Here is a 20,611-nt window from a genome sequence, read left to right on the forward strand (position 1 = left end):
TTTTCTATTAAAACAAGCGCATTTAAAGACATATGTCACATCCCTGACATCTCTACCACGCTGATACCTGATCAGCCTCATCCCTCCCATCTAATATGCCTTTATCAACCATTCCAAATCCCCAGACGGGCCTCTCTGGCTCAGCTATGGGATACCTGTTACACTGAAAGAATGCGGAGCAGTGAGGGCATGTCATCTGAAATCTGTGCATCCATCTGTGCATAGCTAATAGGCCTTCCCAGCATTATAACCAAATAAGGTCAGAGCACTATGAAAGCCAAAAAGATAATCAGACTGGAATCAATTATGGAACAACTTTGATCCACCCGACCACCAATCATCTTGAGCAAAAACCAGCTACCACAGTTTTTCCTCAGATTGAACACTTGGCATCCGAGCAGAGCGATCTGGCTCACAAGAATCTATCAACTAGTTTGAAACAAACGCAAGGTCAGCCAGCATTCCTCTCAGTTGGCCTGTTTTCCTTCTTTTTCCAGAACAATGAGGCACCTGGGCTTGAACATTGAGGCGCTGATAAACTTCATTACCAGCTTTGTAATAGTATTTTCTTGTTATGACTCTATAACAACCATGACGGACTGTATGAAGCTTTCCACGCAGAAGAGGTGTGCACAAATCAAATCTTTAGTGGTTCATCAATTAGGTTTGGTTTCATTCCCACACTAATGAGCAAATTACAACTTATAGACTGACGTTATAGCTTTTTCATGGCCAATACTGATAAGTTTCAAAACTAATTTATTTGACTACAAGAATAATACATAATACGCATTAGGGATATTTTGTTAAATATTATTATTTATGCATTGCCATGTATTTATTAAGCATTACACTGTTGTTTTGCAATCTAAATAGTGGCAAATTTATTTTTGTTATAGCACTTTGCTATGTCTGACAAATCAATAATGTGTGAATATCGGTTAAAAAATACCAATTGCAATTTTAGTCCTTATGAAATTTGTAAATAAATCTATGTAACTGCTACAACACTGATTTGTAATTGTTTACAAATAAAAACAATTTTATAATGACAAAAATGTATTTTTCTGTAGTTTTGTTGTGAAAATAAGATATGCCGACATTCAAATATTAATAGAATAACAATATATATATATATATATAATACTAAACTTTTCAGAGTAAAATAGCGTTGGGCACAGTAATGTCAACTACTATACAACTGAATGAGGCCTGTAAAACTGTGCCACAAGTTTCCATGTAGGCTTCTTTTAGAGATGCTCTAATACATTTACTGACACTACAGCAATAATGCATCTATATAAGCAAACAAGGTGATCTCATGCATACAAAGGTATTTTAAATTTCGCCTATGATTAGCATTGGTGAACAATGAACATTACACCCGCAGCCAAACCGCATTTTAACTAGCTTTTTACGTAAATACCGTCACAAATATGATTACTAAACAGTTTTCATAAAAGAAAAAAATAGCAAACGTAACCTCAGATAGTCACGAATCTATTACAGCAATCTGATAAGAGTACGTCGAAACAAAATAGCTAGTTTGCTAACACCCGCATGATTTCACAAAAAATATATATAAAAATGCTTCTTCTTGAGATTCACAACACGCGATAATTTCTAAAGGGTGAGCTTTCGCAAAACTACAAACGTGTATGAATCAATATGAAAAGTGAAGGAAACTGGAGTAAGCTATTAGAATAGCATGGAGGGGTTCCTAAAAACAAGAGATGTTTTGGGGGGAGGAGAGAGAGACTTACCAAAAACGTGCAGTAGTTTGGAGTTGAATCCACTAGCTTTTCGTTGGTCGACTTTTCCCAACGTTTCTCGCTGTTTAATCCAAGAAAACTCCAATTCTTCTCCTTCTTTCCCCCGCAAACCGCTACTGCTTCAGTAATTTACTGCTGCAGCAGCACCGACATTTTCTTCGGCTCCCCAACTTCTTGCATTGAAAGGACGTTTTTGGATGACTGAGTCCTGGAACAATTCTCCCTTTTGCGAGGAACTTTTCGGGTCCTCCCACTTCCCAAGAAGGAGGAGGGATCTGAACAATAAAGATTCCTTCCCAAATCTCAGCGCAGTTCACGCTTGTCTCGCCTAAAGAAATACGCTTTAAAGCTTGAGTGGAAAGTTCGTAAGGAGAACTTTGCGTTATCTTGCGTGCGAAAACTAAACGTTCCGAAAGTTACGTGCGCAGGATAAGGAGCCTCTCCTCCCCCTCTCCCGCTGCCTCTCTGTTCTCCCTGAATTGGTATGCGCTCGTACCCGCAGGGCTCGCATTGACCCCCGTCTATTGAAGCGACAGTCCCACAGGCGCAGCTGTGCCGTGTTGTGCGGGAAAACCTCACCGTGAGACGAGAGGACCCCCGCATGCGTCTCTCAGAGCCACGGGGTTCATTAATAACCGGCCATTCTGGCACACATCACACGATTACATTCGACCTCCCACACCATTACCTGAACGCTTATTTCAGCATTGAAAACTATGGCTAGTTATTTCTTAAAACTAAAATTATTACAAATGTCAGGCTTACTTATAATTATTAGTTTTTAAAATGACTACTATCTTTATTCAATCAGGTTTATTAGATAATAGTAGGCCAACTTTTTTCTTTTTTTTTTTTTAGTTACTAACAATTACAATAGTACTTATACTGCTACTTCCTATTAGTTTCCTGCTCATATTCCTGTTTCCTGCTGTACTAATGCTACTTTTTATTAGTTTCCTGTACCACTTTCTCTGCTTCCCACTTTATTAATAAAACTTCCTCTGCTTCCTGTTGTTCTAATACTATTCATATAGTTCTAGTTCATATTAATGTGACAGTAGCCTAACTTTACTAGTAGCCTAAAATAACTCACCAATCAAGTTACAATAGCTTTTTTTTTTACTAATATACAGTCTATATATGAAGACTTGAGATGCAAAAGCCTTTAAGTGCAATCTGAAATTTTCTTCTAAAATGAGCATTTTTATCAAGCTTGTATGTTTATGTTCAGTTATTTCACTTTAATGGCAATGAAAATGACCTACTAATTGCAATTAAAGTGAAATTACTGATCCTAAACATACAAGCTTGATAAAAATGCTCGTTTTAGAAGAAAATTTCAGACGGCAATTGGAGGCTTTTGCATCTTAAGTCTTCATGAACTGAATAGATAATAGTCACAAATAAGTATCTAATGAGTTAACCCTAACTGTAATCTAATAGCTTAAAATCAAAGTTAAATTGCTTTGTTACATAATTATTTTAACTTTATATATAACAATAGAATTATATTGAATTAAAGGATTAATTCACCCAAAAATTAAAATTCTGTCATAATTTACTCACCTTCAGGTTGTTCCAAACCTGTATAAATTTTCCTTGTTCTGTTGAACACAAAAGAAGATATTTTGAAGAATGTGGGAGACTGAACAGTTCTGGGACACGATTTACTTCTACCAAGTAATTTTTTTTCCTACTATGGAAGTCAGTGGTGCCCCAAAACAGCCTGGGGGCTGGTTGCATAAACCACTTAGACTAGTCTTAAATGTTAAGACTCTATTTTTTTTCTTGATGAGTGGTCCTATTTTTTTAAAGTCTGTTACATAAAAAGGTAGATTGGTGTAATTGGAATTGGAAAAATAACATTGATTACCCTTTGGTTAACTGCAAGTTGGTCAAACTAGTTCTTAAGACACAGTCTTATTAATATAGTGACTAACTTTATGCAACTGGGGTGGTTACAAACTTTCTTCAAAATATCTTCTTTTGTGTGCAGCAGAACAAAGAAATTTATACAGATTTGGAACAACTTGAGGGTGAGTAAATGATGACAGAATTTTCATTTTTGGGTGCACTATCCCTTTAAGTACAAGTATCTATTCTATAGTATGCATAATCATAGTTTCAGTTAAACTGAAAAAGATATTTCTGTATTACTTACTATAAAAATAGATACTAGTAAAATTAAGTTTAAAAAATACTAAATTCCTTGTTTGCGTGTCACCTGTTGCTCCTCAGGTGAAAGTTGACGTGCATGAGCCTGTTATATGGCGATGTGTGTGGTTGGTCTTGCCTGGTTTTTGCATGCCATGTCAGAGCCACATGTTTTTCTTTTTGGTTTGCTTGGCATGAGAGCTGATGTTATAGCAGAGGATGAATTAGACTTGCATGCTTATTAGCTGTGCAGGCTCTCTGCCCATGTGGACACAGCTGCAGTTGACACACCAACAATCAGACCCTCTCCAATTTACACACACACTGCTGGCATGCACACATGCTGTAATTGCTCCAGTAATTAGAGTCACCTCAATACTGCTCATTGTTCTAATCATGTCATCAGTCTTAGTATGCAGGTGGGTCTAAGCTATTACCACTAATAAAAAAAATATTAAGGACCTAGGTGGTAATGTACTCTGCCATAACACAGAGACATTCATTTACAGCCTCACAAGTCATCTCTTGATCAAAAATAATTTAAAAAAAGCAAGTTTAATGTACAGTTATGAGATTTTGGACCAATGCGATGTCATGGTGGGCGGGGCTACCCACAATGACCGCAGAAACTGAAATCAAGCAGTCTAAAAGATGTGCTGTAGTTCAAATAGTACAGCATAGAACTAGTAACACCATGATCATGGGTTTAATTCCCAGAGAATGTAAAGACTGACGAAAAAGGCCTACAAAAATAATAAATATAATCAGTATGTATGTATGTATATATATATATATATATATATATATATATATATATATACATACATTTTGGATAGTGTCTGAATAAATGCAAATTGTCCAAATGCATAAAAGTGCATGGTTCCAAAGTTGTGCTGTTTTTTCTTTTTTAAATAAAGCAAAGACAAAACATCATTTTTTCCCACCTGTCGAATAAATAATATAGGCTATAAGAATAAATAACTGTTCAATCACACATGTAAGCATGTTTGCAGAAGAATTCATTTTGTACATTTTACTACAAAAAATATGCAAATTCAATATAATGGAATGGGTTCCCACCACAACCTCAAAATATGATTTTTATTTTAATTTTTTAATTTTTTAATTTTATTTTATTATTTTTTTTGTTTATTTGTTATTTTATTTTATTTTTTTTTAATTTTTTTTTTTCATTTTTTTAAATTTCATTTTATTATTATTTTATTTTTATTAATTATTTTATTTTATTTTTCATTTAATTTATTTGTTATTTTATTTGTTATTTTATTTTATTTTATTATTTTTATTATTTTATTTTATTTATTTTTTTCATTTTATTTTATTATTATTTTATTTTTATTATTTATTTTATTTTATTATTTTTATTATTTTATTTTTTTCATTTATTTAATTTCATTTTATTATTATTTTATTTTTGTTATTTATTTAATTTAATTTCATTTCATTTCATTTTCTGGTTCCCTCTGGGAGAGTTGGTATAATGTGAGTAACAATCAAAAGATCAAAAGAATCAAATGAATAAATATCATTACTGTAATCAGTATTACAGACATTTAGGGTGCAGTGATGACAAGCTTGCTGTCCTGTTCTGCTAATTAGATGTTTTTTAGAACTTTTAATATGAGATATCTGATATCATATGTAGTCTATGATAATGTATAATGTTTGCTGTTTTTACACAAATAATTCCACAACTGAGAGGCAGCAATAAAAAGGGATGACTGTGGCTTGTCTTTTGTGGTTTTTGTGAAGTTTATAGGTGATGTACACGGCTTGGCTCTCTGACGCTGGAAACGCGGATGTTTGGAAGTGTGTACGTTACACTGCAATTTATGGTTCACGTTCGGCATGTGCAGATTCATTTGGCACAGTTACAGTGCAAATACATGTGGGTGCATCTGTGGTCTGAGGTTGTTTATGCAAAGGATTACAGCATCTGTATATATGCTGCTGTATACACAAATCCTATGTATTTATTAGTAAAATGCAACATATTTATTATTTTCTTCTGTATCATATAAATTACAGTAGCAACGGGCTAATTTTAACATGGCTGCAATATTAAAATTTTTAAAAGACCTCGTCCCAAAGAGAGAAAGAGAGAGAGAGGTGCAGAGAGGATTTTAGGCCCTGGGTGCCACTTTCCCTCCTTGCCCTGTGCACCATAGGCTGAATTAGGCACAGACAAAAGCCTTTGTGGCCCAGCCATGAAAGGGCCATTAACCATGCTGCTGTTTCAGAGGCCAAACCTGCAGGGGAGCTGCCTCCCAGAATGCCTCTGGCCCAGCATGCATCATTCCCAGCATGCATTGCTCCCTCTCACCAATACCTCCATCAACTTCACAGCTTTATAATAAAGACCAACAGATTGATATGTAGATGATTGCTGTGATTATAGAGGATATGTTTAAAATAGCAGGGCTCTTGTGGCCTAAGGCTTTTCACACTTGTTGCTGAAAGAATTGCTATGTAAGGCAGTTTTGTCTAATAAATGTGAGTGTGTGTGTGTCTTCTGTTTGTGTAGTAGAGGAACAGTGCTTGCAGTGTGTCAGGTCTGAAAGTGTTTAGCACCATTTGATTGTGTGTATTTGTGAAGTGTGCATGTGTGTGCACGTGCGCCTTTGAAGGAATGCTAAGAGTCTCAGGGTCTAACCTTATTACTCGACACGGGCGCCATGACAACGACCCCCGGGCACAGTGTCTACTGCTGACCTTAGCAGCTGTGTCACTTCCTCAGTGTGACAACGACTAAGAATGAGATGCTGTCACTGCCTTTTAGCGCTTAAACAACACTGTTTACTAGTACACCACATTTAAACTCACAAGTCACCTTGAACATTTACTAAACGACTTAATCACATTTAATTAATTCATAATTAATCAAATAATAAAAGAATTAACAAAATAAACCATATGGAATTAGCATTCATTCATGGCTAAATGCCACACTGCACTTAAAATAGCGGGTCTCATTCACTAACTGTGCGTATGCACGACAAACAAATCATGATTATTCATGATTAGATCACTTCAGAATGAAAATTTCCAGATAATTTACTCACCCTCATGTCATGCAAGATGTTCATGTCTTTCTTTCTTCAGTTGAAAAGAAATTAAGGTTTTTGAGGGAAAAATTCCAGGATTTTTCTCCATATAGTGGACTTAACTGGGGTTCAATGGGTTGAAGGTCCAAATTGCAGTTTTAATGCAGCTTCAAAGCGCTCTACATGATGCCAGCTGAGGAATACAGGTCTTATCTAGCTAAACGATTTGTCATTTCTAAAAAAAAATACAATTTATATACTTTTTAGCCACAAATGCTCATCTTGCACTGCTCTGTGATGCGCCATGAATTGCGTAATCATGTTGGAAAGGTCACACGTGACGTAGGTGGAAGTTTTGCGGTAGGCTGAAAAAATCACATTTTCTCCTCCAACTTCAAAATCGTCTGACATCGTTGTTTTACCTTTTTTTTGTAAAGTCCGTTTGACTTAGTCTTTGCACATTTGCTTTGTAGACACTGGATCGGTACTTCTGCCTAAGTCACGCGTGACCTTTCCAACATGATTACGTAATGCGTGCCGCATCGCAGAGCTAGTGCAAGACGAGCATTTGTGGTTAAAGGTGCCGAAGAACGTGTTTTCAAAAGATGTAATATAAGTCTAAGGTGTCCCCTGAATGTGTCTGTGAAGTTTCAGCTCAAAATACCCCATAGATTTTTTTTAATGAATTTTTTTAACTGCCTATTTTGGGGCATCATTATAAATGCGCAGATTCAGGCTGCTGCCCCTTTAAATGCTCGTGCTCCCCTCCCCCGGAGCTCGCGCTTGCCTTAAACAGCATAAACAAAGTTCAAACAGCTAATATAACCCTCAAAATGGATCTTTACAAAGTGTTCGTCATGCAACATGTCTAATCACGTAAGTATGGTATTTATTTGGATGTTTACATTTGATTCTGAATGAGTTTGTGGTTTTGCTCCGTGGCTAAAGCTAACATTACACACTGTTGGAGAGATTTATAAAGAATGAAGTTGTGTTTATGAATTATACAGACTGCAAGTGTGTAAAAAATGAAATAGCGACGGCTCTTGTCTCCGTGAATACAGTAATAAACGACGGTAACTTTAACCACATTTAACAGTACATTAGCAACATGCTAACGAAACATTTAGAAAGACAATTTACAAATATCACTAAAAATATCATGATATCATGTATTATTGCTCCATCTGCCATTTTTTGCTATTGTCCTTGCTTGCTTATCTAGTCTGATGATTCAGCTGTGCACAGATCCAGACGTTAATACTGGCTTGTGTAATGCCTTGAACATGGGCTGGCATATGCAAATATTGGGGGCGTACATATTTACACATACACATTAATGATCCCGACTGTTACGTAACAGTCGGTGTTATGTTGAGATTTGCCTGTTCTTCGGAGCTCTTTTAAACAAATGAGATTTTCTATAAGAAGGAGGAAACAAAGGAGTTTGAGACTCACTGTATGTCATTTCCATGTACTGAACTCTTGTTATACAACTATACCAAGGTAAATTCAATTTTTCATTCGATGGCACCTTTAAAAAGTATATAATTTTTTATATTTTTAGAAAATGACCGGTCATTTAGATAAGACACTTATTCCTCGGCTGGGATCGTGTAGAGCGCTTTGAAGCTGCACTGAAACTGCAATTTGGACCTTCAACCTGTTGATCCCCATTCAACTAGCTTATATGGAGAAAAATTCTTGAATGTTTTCCCCAAAAACCTTAATTTCTTTTCGACTGAAGAAAGAAAGACATGAACATCTTGGGTGACATAAACATCTTTGATGAGGGTGAATAAATTATCAGGAAATTTTAATTCTGTGAACTAATCCTTTAAGTTTTGTAACAAAATTACATTCTAAATTTACTAAAAGATATACTGAAACCTTGTGTGTGCAAAAATCACATACTTTTTGGTGGCCTTATAAATGTGCTAAGATGAAATTTTATATGAAGATATTTCATCATATACACTACCGATCAAACGTCTGGAAGTAATGGCTCCTGAAAATTCAGCTTTTCCATCACAGGAATGCATTAGATTTTAAAATATATTCAAATAGAAAACAGTTGTAATAATATTTCATATATTACTGTTATTACTGTATTTTTCATCAAATAAATGCAGCCTTGATGAGCATAAGAGACCACTTTCAAAAACATATATAAAAAACTCAATTATTCCAAACTTTTGATCGGTAGTGTACAGTAAAAGAGTAAAAAAAGTGTATTATCGCTTGAGCAGGGCGTTTTTTTTTTTGCCAGAATAAGCTGCAATGAGGACTAGACTTGATGCCAAAAGTAAGTAAACCCATACCTACTAGTCAAAATAGCTCAAATATGTTGTATTTGTATTATTAAAGTTTAGAAAGGTTATGCAAACAAACAAATTGTGCAAATGTTAATGCATGCACACTACTAAACATAAAAATCACAATCCTCACAGCGAAACATGTCACAAAGCCGCATTTCATGCTGGTACATCCACAGTACGGCCTGCACAAAGCTCTGTGATCGTGTGCCCTGGCCTCTGTGACTCTTCATTTCCTGCTGTATTATTGCTGTTATTATTTCTCTGGATGGGAGAGTTTATGTGTGTGTGTGTGTGCGATATGCTTTTATTGTTATTATTCCTTGTGTCGTCAAAACTGGGGCGTGTGTTGCCGTGGCGCGGTTGGATTGGATCGGCTTGTTAACTTGCTCCAGATGCGGCTGACTGCAGTAATTGGACCTGGAGCCGTTCAAATCCTAGTGTCGCTCCACTAGACTCGGAGCAGAGGAATGGGGGGAGCATTGCAGAATGGCTGACCCGGTCTGCCCTGGACTTAACCTGGGCTAATGACCTCTGGATTTTTTCACGAAAAGGTGGTATTTTCATTTGCTGCCTAGTTGCAAAAAATAATGATGTGGTTTTTAGCTTTTTTATGTTGTGTTCATCAAGTGGTACTTATACATGTCTCCTACTGTGTTTTTATGGTTATTTTTATTATGAGCAACAAGCGCTTGATTTTTACTTGAAATCATTTAAAAAACACTTTGATATGTACTTCAGAGATTTTGAATTTTATTCTGCCAATGCAAACATTTAGAGGAGCTATTAACTAATTAAAAATTGTTTTCAGTAATTGAAATAAAGTTGAAATAAAATAAAATTTTAGATGGAAAACAAACTTAAAAAATGTTGCCTTAACTAACTGAAATAAGTTAAATAATAAATAATTACTAAAACTAAAACTGAAAATATATAAATAATAATAATAAATTAAAGCTAACTAGAAATTTATAAAATATGACACATAACAAAATTACTCAAACTTACTTAAATGAAAATTAAAATAAAAAAGCTAAATATAATAGTGTATAAATAATCAAAAAAATAACACTGGTTCATAAATAAATAAATACATTAAATAGATAATATTTTTTTTAAATGTCACTGTTGTTTTGGATCCCATTGACTTTTATTATGCAGACAAAATCAGAAACATTCTTTCACAGAAGAACATGAGGGTGAGTAAATTATGAAAGAATTAAAATTTTTTTGTAAACTACACCTCATAAAATAACATTTAATATCAAAGGCTATAGAATAACACAAGATGCGTCACTCGTATTGTTTTGAATGGGAAGGAAAATGCAACGCGCAATATGGCGGAATAAGTGCCGCCTTCTAAATAAGAACCAATCGCCGACTGGTAAAGTCACTGCAGCCAGAGATTGTATATGGAGTACTTCAGGGATGACGCGTTTTTGTAGGCCAACCCGGAAGTTAGCGGCGCACGGGTTCCCTCGGTTGAAAACCTATGCATTTTTCCCATAGACTTTTGGAAAATCGCAGAAAATAAGCTCTGTGTTTAACAAAGGGTTATGACACTTACACGTTTTGTCTATCAAGATAATCTTTACAAGTTAAAACAACATAAATACATTTTGAAGCCTAAATAGTCGTCAGATATAAAAAGCTAACAGTTAGCTATAAACGGACTACAGCACACCATGGTCGCGGATCAACGTCGCCACCACCAAGCTTCTTCAAACTGTATTTAAAAAACAACTTTATTTATAAACATGCTCGCTGATTATGATCTGTGCTGTGTATGAATACTTATCCACTTTTTCATGAGAAATGCTGTCCAAATGTCCTGTTTATCATGATGACGTCTAAAGTCCCCGCCAAAGGAAGTAGTCCCTTTTAGCAACTTGTTTGCAACCGCCGTTTTTAAGACACAGTAAAGGTTTAAAAAAATCACAAGCGGGTTATAACTGGTGTGTTTTATGTCATAGATCAAAACGTGAAAGTATTTAGAGGCTTTGTTAACCACAGACCTTATTTCAGGCGATTTAGCAAAAACCCATTCAAAAAACCCATAGATTTTACGGCGTTGGAACCGGAAACCCTAAAATGCTAATTCGCTTCCGGGTTTTGCCTACAAAAATGCGTCATCCCTGAGGTACTCTATTATAGGGAGATGAGAGGGTCTGTATCTCTTACCATTGGATAAAGCATAACGGCTAACTTAATCACGTGCGGCAGGCTATTGTGTAATGGCAGTGACATCAATGCCCGCCGTTCAAAACTCCTTCCCTGCGTACCGCCACAGCCTTTTTTGGCTAAAGGTTGAAGGCTTGCCTTCCAGTGGCTTTTACACAACATCTATTGTTCTATCTATTAAACAGTAATGCCTCACATTTGCTGTTGGTAATGCCGTAAATGAGTCCTACCTGTCGCAACATTTCCTAGCCTGCCTTTTCTTAAAAAAATACATTTTTATCAAGCTAAAATCTACATATAGTTCCCAACAAAGGTATTGTTTAGTGTAAAACATGCTGAAGATTAGCGAACAGGCTGTCGATTAATTAAATGATTAGCTATTTCCCCACAAAAGCTGTTTAATCAGCATAGTGAAGCCTCTCATCCATTGACATTCATTCAGAAAACAGCCTCTGGTCTCCTTCCCCGCGTACCGCCAGAGGTGGAGCGTTAGCATTAGCTGTTACATTTTTTTGGCTAAAAGTTGCAGACTTGCTTTCCAGTGGTTTTGCTGCAGCTGCCATTAGAAGCTCCGGTTCCTATAGAAACAGTCAGATGCGCACTTCCTAGACGCACAATTAGGACTGCGCACGTGCATTAGCTTGATCCAGCCTGAAATTTTTTTATTTTTTTTGTCGTGATTCGAGCATTAGGAAACAAAATTTATGAGACAGTTGTTGTCAGACTTCATTGGTGATTTCAAAGACAGAATTTGAAAAAGCTTGGCAATCAGCTTTGGGGAATTTGATGTTTCCCCATTCAAAGAGATTGGAGTTGCACTTGGATGCCCGAGAGGCATTTCAAAGATGGCCACTGAGTGAAATAACAATATTGCTGTTCAATAAAGAAGAAAGAATTATGTTTGAACAATAATGATGATGTTCAGTGTCCAGGGGCTGTGATAGGAGAATGATGGAAGAAGTCTGGTTTCCAGGTTGGATGTCTGGGGAGGTTGCAGTCTGGAAGATTTAAGGTGGACTGCAGAAGGTATTAGAGGGGAGTAAAGACGACATATGTTGGAGATTTAAGGTGTCTTTTACCCTTTTCCATTGACGCACCTGGTTTTATCATCCACATTCCCTCCTACACAGAGCTCTCTATCTTGATTCCTGTCTCTCCTGTGCCGCCCCTCCCTGTCTTACCCTCACTCTTTCTCCATTCCTCCCCCCCTTCACACTTCCTGGACCCTGGGCTTGCCAGACGGTCATAATTAACGAGGAAAACGATAGTCCCCATGGTCCTCTGGTTCTCCACTACACTGACGGTCCACTCCCAGTGTGTGTGTCCTCCTCTCTGAATAAATGTAGCCCTGTGTCTGTGTGTACGGTTGTGTACCTGAACAAGTGTGTGCGCAGACCTCTGTAAATCTACCTCTCTCTGTACGTGTGTGTACCTCTACTCTTGGACTAGGTTTCTTTTTTACTCAATGCCTCTTTATGTTCAGTGTCAGCAATGGAGCATGATCTCACCCACTACAAATAACAGGCTCGGAAAATGACTTCTCACAGAGCCTCACACACAACCTGGGAGCAATGGCTCACACGCAAGCAAAATTACCTTCTTGACAAAGCATTCAATCTAAGTGTCGGGCATATGCACCCAGGGAGCTCGCAGACTGTTTATTTTACAAATGTGCACACGATGCTTTAACTTGTAACAGAATATACACAAGTGAGTGTTTCAGTGTTATTTTTTCAGGCATGGAGTTACAGTTTGTAGGTAATCTGCATATTTAGGATCTGTTTTGAATATTTATGAATTGTGAATGTTCCTTTGTGTTGAGATATTTAAGTCTTGGCACGGAACTCTGTGAAATGCCATCATAATAACATCTCGGCACGACTTCCCGAGGCCCTGCATTGTAGAACGGTCTGACCGTTCCAGAGCAACTTGACTGATAAGAGCCCCTCTGATCTCTATCTGTCACTCATAGCCATAGGCAGGGTTACACAGACCAGCACAGAGTCACCATCGTAAATAAACACATGCAAACAAACTCCCTTACATCCCCTATTTATGACTTTCGCTCTCTTTTTGCAGTGCGCACATACTAAAAGCATTTAGACGAACGTACAGAGACTATTAGAGAGAAAAGACTGGCTGAATAGCCTGAAACACTTCCTAGAATAACATTTTGACTGATTATATTGTCACCAGAATTATTTGTTTCTCATCAATTTTCTTAACTTGTGGGGTCCCACAGGGCTCAATCTTAGTACCAATTTTGTTTTGCCATCCACACACCCCTTTTAGACCATTTCATAGATAATTACAATATCTTTGCTACCATTCTCACTGATTATGTTTACATTTACAATGGTGGTCTTGGTGGATTTTTCCTTAATAAAGTTCTTAAAATGACATGTACATTTTTTATATTGCCAAATACCACAGCGCATAATGTTAAATAGCAGCATTAGCAGCGAGAATTTTGCTTTTGTTAATTACTCCTTTTGCTTAGAATTAATAATGGGAATCACAAGTAATGGTTCCACTAATATTTATTTTAGTACTTTTATGAAGTAAATATTTGGGGGGGGGAAATCAAATTCATTGTCAAATTATGATATATTCAATAATGAATAAATTTAGAACAATTCTTGCAAAATGTGTTTTTTTGATGACTTTTCATTGTCCTTTCAAAGACGGCATAAATGCATTCCTATAAACAAACAACAATTCTAAACGAACACAAAATGTTGTGTGTTGTGTTTGATTCACTAAAAAGAACCACATCATTTGTTCATGAATTGGAACTACCTGTATTCCTAAAGCATCGAACCATTGGCATCAAAAGTCTCTACTATCTACTTATGTTTACAATGCTTTTGGGAAATGTTGCCCTGGTTGCTCTGTATGGATTTGATTCACTAAAAAGAACTGGCTCATAAGAGTCATTCATTCAGGAGTCAGACTACCCTGATTGCTCTGTATGGATTTGATTCATTAAAAAGAATTGGCTCATATGAGTCATTCATTTGGGAATCGGACTTCAATGATTTTTTTTTTAAAGGGTTAGTTCACCCAAAAATGAAAATTCTGTCATTAATTACTCACCCTCATGCCATTCCACACCTGTAAGACCTTCATTCATCTTCGGAACACAAATTAAGATATTTTTGATAAAATCCGATGGCTTAGTGAGGCCTGCATTGCCAGTAAGATCATTCCTTTTTTAATGCCTAGAAAGCTACTAAAGACGTATTTAAAACAGTTCATGTGACTACAGTGGTTTAACCTTATACTTTTTGTGCGCCAAAAAAACCCAAAATATTCAAACTTTATTCAAAATCAAAATAAAAAATTTAAAAATCGCCGCAAAGTCATGTGATTTCAGTAAATGAGGCTTCGTTACATCATAAGCGTTTCGAAATTTCAATAGTTCACGTGACTTTGGCAGTTTGATGCGTGCTCCGAACAACTGATTCGAAACAAAAGATTTGTAAAGCTTAAAAAAAAAAGTGTTTTAAAATCGCCCATCACTAGTCGTTATTTTGCTTTTTGGCCGCACAAAAAGTATTCTCGTCACTTTTAGTAGCTTTTTGGGAATCTGAAAGTGTTAATTACCTTGCTGTCAATTGAGGATTTTATCAAAAATATCTTAATTTGTATTCTGAAGATGAACGAAGGTCTTAAGGGTGTGGAACGACATGAGGGTGAGTTATTAATGACTGAATTTTCATTTTTGGGTGAACTAACCCTTTAAAGCCGAATAATAACTTCCAAACCTACTTTATTAGTTTAAAGTTTAAAAGCTGTGCTTGTTGTAATAAAACCACACTCTTTTGTTAAAACAATGCCAACCTTTCCTGATAAATCTGCACTTAACCAACTCAGTCACACACACAAAAGTTAAATTCAATATGAAACAGCATTTGCAACACATTTTGTTGATTTTATGTTGACTTACTGATATGTGACACATTAATTTGCAAACTAATGCAGCATGTTCATATACAACAGTTCAGCCACAGTTAGAGATAGAAAACAGAGAAAGAGAGAAAGAAAGAGAGAGATCACAGGAAGTGAGAGAAAGAGAGAGGGGTGTGTAATATGATGTAAAGTGATGTAAATATTGTGTTGTGCTCTAGTAACAGCTCCTTCCTGAAGGCTGAGCAACAAACCGCTCAACTGTTTATTTTCCTTCCAGACGGACGAGTTCTTATCAAATAAGCAGACAGAGTTACAATGCGCTGTCCAACAACAGGCTTCACACACGCTCTGGTTTTGTCACTGACTCCACCTCAGTGTCACAAATCAGTGCTGCTCCCCAAAACCACACAGAAGTCTATACAGACAAACAAACACATGCGCTTACTCACTACCTATTCTAGTCAATGGAGCCCAATACCAAATGCATACAAGGATACAAGTGTCAAGCATAAAATCTCTTGCATTACTTTAAACAGTGGCTTAAATTAAAATAAATAGAATTTAATTAAAATTCCTCTTTTGTACCTCAATTCAAATACAGTACAAATTCAGCAATTCAATGTGTATTAAAGGTGCCCTTGATTCAAAAATTGAATTTATCTTGGCATAGTTAAATAACAAGAGTTCAGTACATGGAAATGACATACAGTGAGTCTCAAACTCCATTGTTTCCTCCTTTTTATATAAATCTCATTTGTTTAAAAGACCTCCGAAGAACAGGCGAATCTCAACATAACACTGTTACGTAACAGTCGGGGTCATTAATATGTATGACCCCAATATTTGCATATGCCAGCCCATGATCGAGGCATTAGACAAGGGCAGCCAGTATTAACGTCTGGATGTGCACAGCTGAATCATCAGACTAGGTAAGCAAGCAAGAACAACAGCAAAAAATGGCAGATGGAGCAATAATAACTGACATGATTCATGATAACATGATATTTTTAGTGATTTTGTAAATTGTCTTTCTAAATGTTTCGTTAGCATGTTGCTAATGTACTGTTAAATGTGGTTAAAGTTACCATCGTTTATTACTGTATTCACGGAGACAAGAGCCGTCGTTATTTTCATTTTTAAACACTTGCAGTCTGTATAATTCATAAACACAACTTCATTCTTTATAAATCTCTCCAACAGTGTAGCATTAGCCGTTAGCCACGCAGCACTATCAAACTCATTCATAACCAAATGTAAACATTCAAATAAACACTGTACTTACGCGATTAGACATGCTGCATGACGAAAACTTTGTAAAGATCAATTTTGAGGGTTATATTAGCTGTTTGATTTTTTTTAATGTTGTTTAAGGCAAGCGCGAGCTCCGTGGGCGGAGAGCACGAGCATTTAAAGGGCCAGCAGCCCTGAATCGGCTCATTTATAATGATGCCCCAAAATAGGCAGTTAAAAAATGAATTTTAAAAAATCTATGCGGTATTTTGAGCTGAAACTTCACAGACACATTCAGGGGACACCTTAGACTTATATTACATCTTTTAAAAAAAAAGTTCTAGGGCACCTTTAATCGGAATGGCACACAGAAATTATATATATATGAAAAATCTTTAAGACTTTAAACAGTGACTTATATGAAAATAATATTTTAATGTACAAAATTATACTTAAATGTGCAAAATAAATAAATAAATACTTGGAGGTAAAATATAGAACTCTGGGAAATGAAGTGTTTTTCCACCATGGAACATAAAATGAAATGTAATTTATTAAGTATAAATATATATGAACACATACATTTCTATAGGTGGATAGGTTCTAAGTAATAACATTAGCCTGTAGAACATTATTAGTTATGAATTAAACTGAAAACAACCACAACTATATATATATATATATATATATATATATATATATATATATATATATATATATATATATATATATATATATATATATATATATATATATATATATATATTTTTTTTTTTTTTTTTTTTTTTTAATTAGTCCTCTGTTGAGATGTACCAGTGTAATTCTTTAACCAGTGAACTCTAAAAATGAATCACTGTCATGCAGTCCATATTTGTCTCCTAATTAAGGGACAAGGATTACTGAACACAACGTTTAAAAATTACACAAACGACCCAGAACTCTTTAACTCAACCATCATGTTCCTCACACACACTGTGGTTCATCAAACCCTCTCCCAAAACACACACACACAATGTGGAGGATATGCGTCAGTGCTGTCACAGTGTGACACATATCAGGCCTTTTCCATGTAACCACTGCAATCAGTGTAGAAATAACAGTATGATAAGGGATGAGAGCTTGGAGGAGGTATTTATGAGCCTATCAGGGGAGCTGGCTGGAGTTTGATCTATGGGCTACAAAGTTAAAAGGGAGAGTTTTGGACTCCTTTCCACAATAACTCCCCCCTTCTCGTCTTTTTCTGATAGGGGGCCTAATCAGAAACACCTGGCACACAGTTTCGCTTCTTACAGGCTTGTAAAGGAACGTTAGTTTTTCTTTCAGTCGCAATAAAGGAATAACTTGTTTAAATGCCTTCAGTCCGACTGAAATCTGTCATAAAGCATCTGTAGCTTGGCTATAAATTGATCAGATAAACGTATTCGGTGCTGTGCGCAGATATGGGGACTAACTCGATTCACAAGAACTTGCAGTAGTGCACTTTTAACAGACTTTACGGGCAAAAAAATGGTGTGCTACTCTTCTAATGTTTTTGCAACTCTCTAGAATACTTGATTCTGATTGGTTAGTCGCTGTCATTCTACACTAGAGCCCATCCATTTTTTCAACGGCCTTTCGCTGCATTCCATTTACCTCGGAAGAGGGATGTCGGAGCTGGGAATGATATCACACCCAAGCTGACCTCATTCCAGTACACGGGTCGGAAAACTAAGATAAACACGGGAAACCTTTGTTGTGCTTGGTCTTTTGGAATACAAACACATTAAAAGTGGTATGGAGAGTACTGTGTGCACCACTGAGTTTATGGAGACACACAAACAGAAGTGCTAACATCATATTATACTGTTTCACTACGGTTGAGGCACTGAGAATCCATATTGGATTATGAATTGTTGCAGTTCCTCTGAGTTTCCCAGTTGCAACTCTGATTTAAGGGGGGCATTCCAGTTAAAAGTTCCTACTGGGAACTAGGAATTTCCGATTTCTGAGGACAAATGGAATGCACCATTAGTTACGGAACTGTTTTTCCCATAGGGATTTTAAAAAGTATTCATTAAAGAGTTTATAAGTGATGAACGAAACCACCAACAAGCAAAAACGTATTTGAAAATCTGATAAGAAGAAAAAGGTACAAGATGGTACAAAGCTAAAAACTGTCTTTATAAGTTGTATCGCTAAAAATCAATTCCCCTACGGAGAAATTAAAGAGTATTTTTACTTCCAGAACCTGACTGTTGTAGCCTACTTGGACTTTTGTCCAAGGTTTTTCTTCTCACATAATAAAATCGTTTCAATTTAAATCTACATTTCATGTCCATTCATTTATTTTTTTGGTAGCCAGCCATGTGAAATGCAAGTTAATGTACAGTCCTAATCATAAAATATACCTCTACTATATAATAAATATGTGTAGATGTGTGAATGCAAAGCAACAAGGCGCTTTTAATCAAGGTTAAAGTATGTGTAGGCAAGAGGGGTCATTACACGACATGCGTGTGTTTGTATAAGCGTGTTCAGTGTGCGTTTGTGTATTAACATACACACACTAAGTTGTGAGAATAAATAAACACGCCACAGCCATGGCTCACGTGGCTGTATTATCTCAGAAAAGACAAACTGTTTTTTTCCACTGGTTTGATTCATACTGCAACTCACTATGACCCACCACAGCAACATCCCTCCTATCAAATCCACACATGGCTCCAATAAGAAAGTTATTTTTAGCAGTTTGCAATTTATTCCAGAATCTGATTACGGGTTTTGCATCTGATAGGCGCTCTGGATTTATTTGGATGGAACATGTATCCACAAACACAAAGCAAAACTTTATGGACTAACATTGTTTACTCAAACACCTCATCATCCAAACTGGCCTTCTGTGAGAGCGTGTGGGTTTATGTGTGTACCCATGAGCATGCGTGTCGGTCGTGTTGCTTTTTTACTGTGGAAGCGAGATTGCCGTCATGTCCACAACAGCCCTGTGATTGCGAATGTTTCAAAATGGCGAGCGAGCAAGGCAAACACAGGCACTTTGTGGATACAGTGACTTTGAAGATAAAAAACCCTCACAAAAATAATGTGCGGTCTCTGGAAAGCCAAAAAAGAACCACACACTCACATACACACTGACTTTGACTCTCTCTCTCTCGTTCCTTCATTCTCTCCCACTCTTTTTTTTTTTTTTTTGTGAACTCTCAAGCTCACACACACACACACACACACACACACACACACACACACACACACACTCATTAATCTAGGCAGACTCAGGAAACCGCTCCACTGAGCTCAGTAGAGGCCCACAAATGGGGGGGGTGGGGGGGATCAAAGCCAAGACAAGAGCAGCAGACTCACTGAAAAGAAACAGCACAAGGAGAAAATGAGAAGAAAAGAAGGTTTGGAAAAGGAAGAAAAGAGAAAAGAAAATTTTCCTTTGCTCCTCGACTTGAACACAAGGAGAGAGGATCTTAACCATCAAAACCTAATGAACTAACAGTGTGCGTGTGTGTGACAGAGGGAGAGAGTGTGTTTTTACATCCATAAGGTATGAATGAATTGGAGGCGAATGTGCATGTGCTCTTGTGTCATCCTCTTGGAAGTATGACTAAGCTCCATGTGTCCAGTACTGTTTTAGCAAAGTTTTAATGACCATCCATATTTATTTTTTGATCTTTATTATGATACAAACAGAAAATACAGGAAATATGTACACAAAATGTTAAAAATAAATAAATAAGCAAAAATCTACGGAAGAGGATTAGGGCCAAGCAATAATAAAAAAAAAAAAACCATCTTGAGATTAAAGTTGTAAAATTTCGAGAAAAAAGTCGAAATAAAATGTTGAGAATAAACTCGTTAAATTACGAGAAAAAAACCCGTTAAATTTCGAGAAAAAGGTTGAGATAAAATGTTGCGAATAAACTCGTTAAATTATGAGAAAAAAAACTTGTTAAATTTCGAGAAAAAAGTCAAGATAAAATGT

General features: G+C 36.3%; 1 protein-coding gene across 2 annotated transcripts in view; it reads right to left on the reverse strand.

The window, feature by feature from the left end:
* The window catches only part of boc (BOC cell adhesion associated, oncogene regulated), a 30,644-nt gene extending 28,379 nt beyond the window's left edge, over positions 1-2,265 (reverse strand). The window contains exon 1 of one of the 2 annotated variants that reach the window (XM_048174650.1): positions 1,764-2,265. The gene's annotated coding sequence lies outside the window, so the exon portion shown is untranslated. The remainder of the gene's footprint in view (positions 1-1,763) is intronic. The other variant, XM_048174649.1, reaches the window with a different exon arrangement.
* Between the last annotated feature and the right edge of the window lie 18,346 nt (positions 2,266-20,611).

Source organism: Megalobrama amblycephala, linkage group LG22, assembly GCF_018812025.1.
Source record: "Megalobrama amblycephala isolate DHTTF-2021 linkage group LG22, ASM1881202v1, whole genome shotgun sequence".
Lineage (NCBI taxonomy): Eukaryota > Metazoa > Chordata > Actinopteri > Cypriniformes > Xenocyprididae > Megalobrama > Megalobrama amblycephala.